At 45.4% G+C, this 8,680-nt stretch overlaps 1 protein-coding gene across 1 annotated transcript in view; it reads right to left on the minus strand.

Annotated features, from left to right (window-relative positions):
• The window catches only part of FRMPD1 (FERM and PDZ domain containing 1), an 89,635-nt gene that overhangs the window by 61,033 nt on the left and 19,922 nt on the right, over positions 1–8,680 (minus strand). The gene's annotated exons all lie outside the window — the stretch shown is intronic.

The raw sequence follows: 8,680 nt of genomic DNA on the forward strand, positions 1-8,680 counted from the left end.
TTCAGTGGTTCCCTCTTCATCTTTAGGATATGGTCTGAGGTCAGGAATTACAATAACCGTAACAACACAACTCTACTAGCTATATTAACAATACACACTGCTACGAACCAGGCACAGGGCTAAGCAATTTATATGCATTATTCTATTTAATACTTATTACCGTCTTCATGACAGAAAGGAAGCTGAGGCATGAAGAAGTTGATCTGGCCATGAGCACATGGTAAGGAAGTGGCATAACTGGAATTCCAAATCAGTTTCTGGAACTAGACCTAACCATCCCAGCCCCCTACCTACCTCCTGGCCTCAGAATGCATCAAGCCTTCTGTGATCTGGCCCCTGCCCCCCGGTCTGGCTCATCTCCCTCATAATGTATCCTCCAGCAGAACTGAATTACCCCCTTGTCCAACAGACGGACCCTGATTTCTCACTCTCATGGCCCCCGCAGATGCTCTCTCTCCTGCTTTGTCCACACCCCCTGCCCATCACCCACCCACGAGTAGCCGCGGTGCTCACTGGACTAGCACAGAACACTTTCCTCTCAGCTTGTTTTCTCATCCATAAAACCAATTACAATGATCCTTGCCCAGCTGTGTTCCATGGTTGGTTTAAGGCTTACATCCTATTACTTGTGACAATTCTTTGAGAACTATAAAGTCCTATGCAAATGTTACCAAAAGAAACCTTTTTCGGAGGCAGTTATGAGCTCAGCTCTATCACCAAATTTATCAGAGGCAAAAGTTGGAAGAATAAGAGGTTTCTCTCTGCCACATGAAGGAGTGAAGTTCTGACATGTTATAACATGGATGAACCCTGAAAACATGCTAAGTGAAACATGAAAGACCACATATTGTATGGTTTCAGTTACATGAAATTTCCAGAATCGGTAACTCCATACATGTAGAAAACTCATTAGTGGTTACCAGAGGCTGCGGGGAAGGGGAAAGGAGAATGGACTACTAATGGGTAAAGGGCATTTTGGGGGATGATGAAAATGTTCTAGAATTAGACCATGGTAATGGTTGAACAACCTTGTGAAATACTAAAAACCACTGAGTTCTATACTTTAAAAGAGTGAATTTTATGGCCTGTGAAATTTTTTTTTCATTTTTTAAAAAAGAAGTTTACCTCTGGGGCACCTGCGTGGTTCAGTTGGTTGAGCATCTGACTTCGGCTACTGATTTCTTGGTTCATGAGTTAGAGCCCCGCTTTGGGCTTGCTGTTGTCAGCACGGAGCTTACTTCAGATCCTCTGTCCCCAGCTCTCTCCTCTGTCCCTCCCCCACTTATGCACTCTCTTTCTCAAAAAATAAATAAACATTAAAAAAAAGCTTATCCCTGGCACTGAGCTTCACCCTTTCCTGTGGTGGTAAGTAATATCCTGAACCTGTTTTTCTCATATCCTCCCCACTCACCATTCCTTTTTTCCTTTTTCCAAAAAAATTTTTTTAAGTTTATTTATTTTGAGAGAGAGACAGAGAGAGCAAGCAGCGGAGTGGCAGAGAAAGGGAGAGAGAGAATCCCAAGCAGGCTCCGCACTGTCAGCATAGAGCCCAATCGGGGCTTGAGCTCACAAACTAAGTTCATGACCTGAGCCGAAACCAAGAGTTGTACACTTAACCAACCGAGCCACCCAGGCACCCCACCTTCTTAGTAAAACCAAAAATATTGGTTCCCTAAAGCATTAGAAGCATGTGAAGGGGCACCTGGGTGGCTCAGTTGGTTGAGCGTCCAGCTTCGACTCAGGTCATGATCTCACGGTTTGAGGGTTCAAGCCCCACATCAGGTTCTGTGCTGACAGCTTGGAGCCTGAAACCTGTCTTGGATTCTGTGTCTCCCTCTCTTTCTGACCCTCCCCTGCTCATGCTGTCTCTCTCTGTCTCTCAAAAATAAATAAAAAACATTAAAAAAAAAAAGAAGCATGTGAAGGGGTGGTTAAAACACAAATTGCTGGGGCCCAGAGTTTGTGATTCAGTGGGTCTAGACTGGGGCCCAGGAATATGCATTTCTAACATCTCTCTAGGGCAAACCTAGGGAAAGCAAAGTGCACTAAACTAGAAGTCAAGAGACCTGCATTCTCTTCCTGGCTCTGTCTCTAATTAGGTTTGGAATTACACAAGTTGCCAAACCTCTGGCTCTCTCTTTTATCTTAACAGTGAATTTCTCTAAGCATCTGCCAATTCTAAAACTGTATTATCTCAGCACTTCCCTCCTTAAGTACTCCAAGGCTCCCCATTATTAAAGTCAAACTGCTTTCCCAATGTTCTACTTAATCTCCCACTGCTGCTTTCCTGATCAATTTGGGAAAAGGAGGGAAACTAACATGTATGTCACCTATAGCATGTCACTTACTCCTTAGAACAACCACCCCACATGGTGGGAATCCAGAACTCCATTTTGAGGACAAGGAAGCTGGGCTTGTAGAGGTTGAAGAGTTTCTTCAAAGTGACTGAGGACGCCCCATCCTCCTATCACATAATTCTCCATTCCAATGCTTCTTGGTCCCTTCAAACAGCCTTAGGTGGGCTCTCCTTGTGCCTTTGTTCATGATGTCCCCACTCAGTGAGACTTACTCAAATCCTATTTAACCTTCAAACCCCAGTTCAAGCTCCATCACATCCCGGATGAATTTCTGCCTACTGGTCTACCACACCCCTCCCAGTTCCCTAATCTCAGAGCTGCTGTGTTATGTGTTATTCCTCCATCCAACCTATGCCCTCCTTGTCTGTGCTCTTGTCTTGTGTTTCCTTGCTCTATATGGACTCAGGTCTTGTTTTTTGCCCCCTAAATTGGTACCCTGTTTCTTTACAAGGGTCTAGTAGAACACCTTGAGCTCAGTTGATATTTGTTGCATTAATAATGGCAGTTTATGGATGTCTGAAATGCTATGGTAAGACACCAGAATATCAGAACAATAGGCAAGTTTAGTGTTCTGTTTTTTTCGTTTCTTTTTTATAGTTCATCTATTTTTGAGACAGAGAGAGACAGAGCACAAGTGGGGGAAGGTCAGAGAGAGAGGGAGACACAGAATCTGAAACAGGCTCCAGGCTCTGAGCTGTTAGCACAGAACTCAATGCGGGGCTCAAACCCACAAACCATAAGGTTGTGACCTGAGGGCCGCCTGGGGGGCTCAGTTGGTTAAGCGTCCGGCTTCAGCTCAGGTCATGATCTCACAGTTTGTGGGTTCAAGCCCCGTGTCAAGCTCTGTGCTGAAAGCTAGTTCAGAGCCTGGAGCCTGCTTCAGATTCTGTGTCTCCTTCTCTCTCTGCCCCTCCCTGCTCATGCTGTCTCCTTCTCTCAAAAATAAATAAAAAACATTAAAAAAAAAAAAAAGATCGTGACCTGAGCCAAAGTCAGACGCTTAACCGAGTGGGCCACCCAAGTGCCCCAAGTTTAGTGTTCTAAGGCAAAAGAAAAAGTTTTTTTTTTATAAATACTTTAAGGAAACTCATCTACATTTCTAATGTCAATCATTTGATGTTGCCTTGGTTCATTTCAGTGATCAGACCTCAGTAAGAGATAATGGGCTGGGGTCTGACATCTGCATTAATATGCTAAAAGGATTCAGACTCAGATGAGAAAGGAGGGGAATGGCAACCAGGGCCCCAGGAAGGAGCATCACCTCTCCCTTCCCTACATAGGGATCCCAATCAAGTCTTTCATTGCAACACAGCCTCTGATAGTCTGACTTCACAAGTGATTTCATTTGTGGTCATAAAAATAGTCAAAAGTTAAATGAAATTAACCATCTATCATTCTTGTTCTTCCTCCATCTTCCCTTCCTTCCCCTCTTTTAGCTCTGACTCCAACAGGAATCCCCTTTTTTGTAGAAAGGGTTTAGAATGTCTGAAAAAAAGGTGTAACACAGACCTCAGTAAATAAATAAACAAATAAACCAGTGTCTTGTGGTGGGTTGTCCTCGTTTTCTAAATCCCTCAGTCATGTAACGGCGCTCTGGGCACCAGCCGCCTCCACCATCTCACCCTGCACTAGGTGCAAAGGAGACACGGGAGGTGGTCCATGAGAAGTACCCTGGGCCATCATCACCTCAGAGTGGCAGTCCCCAAATGACAGTTGACCTCAAACTGCCCTCATGGCTCTTGCTATGTCAGCAAACAGCCAAACTACCACACCCATCGCATATATCATCTGTGTAAAAAGGGTTCTGTGGTATGGTACTCCCTCTCTAGCTTCATCCTAAATGATAATACTCATTAAATCACAGGTCTCATGGTGCCAGATATGGCTTTTTTCATGGCATATATTAAAATAAATACACGACTACTTAAACAAAAATGTTCACTCACGTGTCACCAAAAACCATCTTGGGTGCCATGTGGCACAAAGACGAGCTTTTGGGAAACACAGGGTCAGGGCACTGTCATGCTCCTCAGAACAGGATTAGCCATCTCTTAGGGAGGACACAATTTCTTCTCCGGCTCAATACAGATGGCCTCTGCATGGCCCTCTAGGAGCTGCAGAGTAGCAACAGGAACAGCCTGGTCCTGTAGGGAACCAAGCTGTCCCTTCCTCTTGCTAGTGATCTGAGGGCACAGACACCCAGGCCTCTTCATGTAGAAGACCACAAGCTGCTCACACAAGTTATCCACTTTATCAGGTGGACAGTGAGCCCTGGAAAGGATGTGGGAAAGAGCAGACACTCACAGTAACGCTATCTACGAGGCCTCACCCCATCACAGCGATGTTTAGAGGGGCCCTGTAAACAGTCTCAGAGGTAGACGGCAAATGTCACGAGTTGGCTGTGGCTGCTGAGCCCCTTGTTTCCACCAGGGACAGGAACACAGTACTGGATGGGGCACAGAAGCCCTGCAATCAGGTGCCTGCTCTGCTACCAGCGGGACACATGACCCAAGTCATGTCCCTTCCCTCTCTGAGTCCTAATTTTCCTACCTGTAAAGGTAAGGAGTTAAGCACGGATGAATCTTGAAAACACTGCTAAAGTGAAAAGGGCCAGTCACCAAAGACTGCACATTGTTTGATTCCAGTCATCAGGAAGTCCAGGATAGGCAAATCTACAGCGGCAGACAGTCATTAATGTTTGCTTAGGCTGTGGGGGTTGGGACACAGGGTTGCATAACCAAATAGACAACACTAACTACTCTTCTGAAGTTTACATTCCAGGTGAGGCTTTCCACAGGTGAGAAATGATAAACATAACAAAGGAAGTCGATGAAGAATGTTAGAAAGGATAAGTGCCAGCGAGGAAAAAAAAAGAATCAGATGCCCACACATGGGGTTGCAAGTCTGGGGTCAGGCTGACATTCATTCACTTGGAGATCTCATTATGGCTCTCCCACTCCTAGTTCCAGAGGGCCAAAGAGTTCCCTTCTTTGTCTCCAATTCTCTAAGTCAAACCTCTAGTCAAGCATCTCGCTACGACACACCTGGACAAACATTGCCATGGCTCCTGCTTCCCTTTCTACCTCTGAGTCCACGCTTACATCCACACATTCATTCCAGGAATGCTTACTGATCTGCAACATCATGCCAGGTACAAGGGCTGAGGGGGACATGGAGACCAGCAAGCACAATGCTCCCTGGCACAGAGTTTGCAGTCCACCAAGGGAATCAGAGATAAGAACCCCTACTTGAGATTCAGAGCAGAATGGAAGGAGTCATCTGCTAGAGACAAAGGTTTTGCACCATCCTCTACAGTTTCCAGAGTACTTCATGGGCACGGATGACCTCATGTGGTGGTCACATCCTGATCCTCCTTCTTCCGTGCTTTAACAGTGCTACTGGGCTCAAGACTCTTCCCCCACTGACCCCTCATGTCAAGAGCACAGGCCATGATGTGTCCTGGAATCCAATTCCAACTCCCACCAGCCATGTGCTAACGACACATCCATGGACAAGTATGATAGCCTCCCTGAGCCTTTACTGTCATCTGTGAAGGGCGCTGACTTCCCCAACCTCCCAGTATAGTAGATAATATACATGAAGTACTACCACAACCCATGGCACCAGAAAGTCCTCAATAATAACAGTTACAATAATGTTGTTAATTTCAGGTTATTCTCTCTCTTTTTTTAAAAAAGTTTATTTATTTTGAGAGGGGAGAGGGCATAGAGAGTCCCAAGCAGGCTCCGCACTGTCAGACATGGGACTTGAACTCACAAATGGTGAGATCATGACCTGAGCCGAAATCAAGAGTTGGACACTTAACTACTGAGGCATCTGGACGACGCACAAATTATTCTCTGGTCTGTAATGTTACTTAACTGTTTCGTCTGTGTCTTTTATATCTTCCTAACATAAATCCTAGACTGCATTTCTCCCCAGTTGCCCTTACTCCTAACTACTAATGAATTATTAAATAAATGAATCAATCAAGTAGAACTTAGAATTTCAGAGAGAGAGAGAAAAGGTGCAAATAACTCTCCAGCTTCTGGTTTGGATGGCTGGAGATGGTAGTCCTCTTCACCAAAGGGGGAAGCACTGGGAAAAGGGCAAGTTTGGGAGGAAACATGGATTTGGTGGGCAGACGCTGAATGTGAGGTACTCCAAAACATTCATAGATATGTCTAATAGAAGGTTGCAGCTGAAAATAAAAATTGGACAGTCATCAAGTTGAGACCATGAGAATAAATAAATATCCTGAAAGGAGCTGCATATCAAAATCACTGAGGTCCTATAAATAACACCAATGCCCAAGCTCACCCACCCACAGATGCCAATTTAACTGCCCAAAGATGGGGCCTGGGCAGGATTTGTTAAGGAAGCCTCTGGATTTGTAATGTGCAGCTACAGTTGAGCACCACTAGGACAGAATGAGAAAGAAGGGAAGAATGAGCCCTGGGTGTGACTATCATTCAGGAACTGAAGACACAAAGGAGTCCTAGGGAAAACTGAGAAGAAATGGTCAAAGAGGCGTGAGAGCAACCAGAGGACCCTGGAGAGAAGAAACATTCCAAAGAAGGAATGAGAATAGTTTGGCAGCTCTTCAATAAGTGAAACATAGCATTGTCATTGACCAGCAATTCCATTCCTAGTTATATACACAAAATAGTTGAAAGCAGATGTTCAAACAGTAACTTCTATATAGATGTTCACAGAAACACTAGGTACAGCAGCCAAAAGATGTGAACAACCCAAAGGTTCATCAACGGATGAATAGATAAACAAATTGTGGTATATCCATACAACACAGTATTATTCAGTAATAAATGGAATGAAATACTGACATATGTTACACTATCAATGAACCTCAAAAAACTAGGCTAAGTGTGTCAGACACAGCAGGCAACATGATGTGTGGTTCCACTTACATGAAATATCTAGGCAAGTCCATGGAGACAGAAAAGAGATTAGTGGCTGCCATGGATTCAGGGAGGATATTGGAATAGTGTTTCCACTTAATAGGTACAGGGCTTCTTCTTGGGGTGATGAAAAAGTTCGTGAACTAAATAGTGGTCAGGGTTGCACAATTTTGTGAATGTACTTGATGTCACTGAACTGTGCATTTTTAAATGGTTTTTAAGAGGTAAATTTTATGTATATATATTTTTCCAAAATGATATGTGATCAATCCATGCCAAACACAGCCAAGACAGCCAAAAGATCCACCCAGAAAGGGACCACAGACTTGTCGACTGGGACTTCATAATAACACATACCCCCTGCTCCTGCACAGCCACAGAAGGGTCCAGGGCTGGCTCAAAGCCAATGAAGGCCTTTCAGTTCAGATGCCATCAGTTCTCAGGGTCTTTATCCCCCTGGACATTCAGTGAGAAGTGCTTTTCCTCCTCATAGACTTGTTGGTTTTTGCAAATGTCCTCGTCTGTGAAGAAAAAAATCTCTTGACAACCATCTGGACATAATTCAACAAAATTGTAGAACATAAACTCAAAGCCGAGACTTGTTTTTTACATTACTATCAACTGATTCATCAAATGTCATTACACGCCAACTAATTTTCAGGAGCTTCTGGGCATGTCCGAGTCCACAGGCACCAAAAACAAAACCCACAGCAAGTGCAGAGCTTAGGAAATTCAGACCAAGGACTCCTCCGGCTGCTCAAAGGAAGCAGGTGAGATGGGACTCCATGGGTCTGTGCAGGGGAAGGAAGGCAGGATCCCAAATCCATCACACTGAGAAACATCAACCACCACCGCCGCCACAGCACAGAAACAGAAGGGCTTCCAGAGCTGGGCCCAACACGCTTCACAGAGCTCAGTGACCCGGATCGTGAGACTCTGTCCTGGCCAGAGAGGTCTTGAGTCCTCCCACGGACTCAGCACTGGCTATGGACCCTCCATTTTTCAAGCCTAGTCCCTGGATCTTCAGACCCCAGTCTGAAGGGTTTGCAGACATCTCAAGTCAGGGGATTTGGTCCCAAATCAATGCCCTCCATTCAAATCAAGCACCTCTTTCAGCTGGGCCTTGGGCTGGCCATGGTACAGGAGACTGAGAACAGAGACGGTCCTCAACCTGGGGCAGTACACAGTGTGAGAGAGACAATAAGACACCCAGGTAAATAACTCCCGGCCAGTCCAAGGCAGAGCATGAGGCCCACAGGAAAGGGACATCTGAATCCAGGGAGTCTAGGAACGGCTCCTGCCAGCCAGCGGGCAGCGTGTACCCTGCCGGTGCCCACACGGGGCTTGGGAACGGCTGATGGATACCAGGGAGCCACGAGCACAGGGGCCGCCTGCCAGTTGGGA

Source organism: Suricata suricatta, chromosome 13, assembly GCF_006229205.1.
Source record: "Suricata suricatta isolate VVHF042 chromosome 13, meerkat_22Aug2017_6uvM2_HiC, whole genome shotgun sequence".
In the NCBI taxonomy this organism is placed as follows: domain Eukaryota; kingdom Metazoa; phylum Chordata; class Mammalia; order Carnivora; family Herpestidae; genus Suricata; species Suricata suricatta.